Source organism: Pteropus vampyrus, unplaced genomic scaffold (genome assembly GCF_000151845.1).
Source record: "Pteropus vampyrus isolate Shadow unplaced genomic scaffold, Pvam_2.0 Scaffold230, whole genome shotgun sequence".
NCBI classification, from domain to species: Eukaryota; Metazoa; Chordata; class Mammalia; order Chiroptera; family Pteropodidae; genus Pteropus; species Pteropus vampyrus.
The window spans coordinates 1,519,861-1,521,452 of NW_011889011.1; the positions used below are offsets into that span (position 1 = coordinate 1,519,861).

General features: G+C 50.9%; 1 pseudogene; it reads left to right on the forward strand.

The window, feature by feature from the left end:
• The first annotated feature begins 661 nt into the window (after positions 1–661).
• On the forward strand, positions 662–777 carry LOC111728819 (annotated as a pseudogene).
• Positions 778–1,592: the final 815 nt, after the last annotated feature.

A 1,592-nucleotide genomic window follows, 5' to 3' on the forward strand; every position in this document is an offset into this window, starting at 1 on the left:
CCTCGGGATGCGTGTCGCTGTCAGCGTGCATTACAGATGTGCCTTTGTGTTCATCCTGGGTCCTGACACAGGGCCAGCCCCAGGAGCACAGAGAAAGGGACCGGCCGCCCCGCGAGGGGGCAGAGCCACGTGCCACGGAAGCAAAGTGTTCATTGTGACGTGTCAGCAGGAAGAGGGACAAGTGGTCCAGTCAGAGGAAAACGCACATTCCGGCATCCCCGGGGGGCTAAGCTGGTTATTCAGGGGGCCAGCATCAGAAGGAGACAGAGCTGTCAGTTGTCCCAAATGTCGTCACGCCTTGCTGGGTCTGGGTGGCAGCACGGATGAAGGAGGCCGCGGCAGCCCCGCACGAGGACCAAGGACAGCGGGGGCGGAGGGGCGGACGCCGAGGGTTCGTCCCGGGCAGTTCCAGGCCTGGCGAACATCTGTGAACCTCAAGACTTATTATCGTCTTGCCCTGAACAGCTCTGTTCAAAATGTGCCCTGAGAAATAGTTGATTTGCTTTTTTTTTTTGAAAAATCCATTCACATGTAATCTTTTATAGAAAGATACCAAGCTGGGTCACTATGTCCTTGAACCACGTAACACCCTAAGCATAATATTAATTAAAATAGCATGATGATGTCCTGGGTTCACGCCCCAGTGGAGCCACGGTCCATGGTCCACAGCCACGCCACCCTGAATAAGCCCGATGTCTGGTCTCGGAAGCTAAGCAGGGTCGGGCCTGGTTAGTACTTGGATGGGAGACCACCTAGGAAGACCAGGTGCTGTGGGCATAAATAATAATAATAAATTTTTAAAAAATAGCATGATGCAAAATTGTACAATAGGAAACCGATTTTAAATTGTAGACTAGACATAAATTTATCAGAGCGTTATTTTTAGGAGTTGTAATTAGAGATTTTTTTTTTAATTACCTTTATATTTTCTGAATGTCTTATATTTCATATATTTTATATATTGGTGGGCGGGGATGGGGGGAGACAAAAACCCCAACACCACAAAGAAGGAAATAGAGATGGCTGTGGAAGGAAGTAGAAAGGGTAGATACTGGAGCAAAGCTTCTGTGCAATCAAGTGGGTAAAGTCATTCGAACTCTCTCTTTTTTTTTCTTTCTTCTTTTTTTTTTTTTTTTTTTGGTGAAAACTCTGCCAAGCTGCGGGGTGGTGACCAGGGTGATGAGCTTTGACAGGGTTATAGGCTGAATTGTGTCCCCTTCCCTGGGAGACGTTGAAGTCAGAACCCCCCCACACCCCATTCTGTGCCTGTGAATGTGGCTCTATTTAGAACAGCGTCCTTGAAGATCATCAAATTAGGATGAGGCCGTCAGGGCGGACCCTAACACAGTGTGAACGTGTCTTCATAAAGAGGGGAGATTCGGACACAGAGACAGACACGCACAGAGGAAGGTGACGCGGGGCGCAGGGAGGGTAAATGCCGGACGCTGGGGGAGAGGCCTGGAGCAGATTCTCCCTCCCGGCCTCAGAGGAGCCGACGCCGCCCGCAGCTGGACCCCCGGCCTCCGGCCTCCAGGACCGAGAGGTGGTATCCCCGTTCTTAACCCCGCAGTTGGCGGCGCTCCATTCTGGCA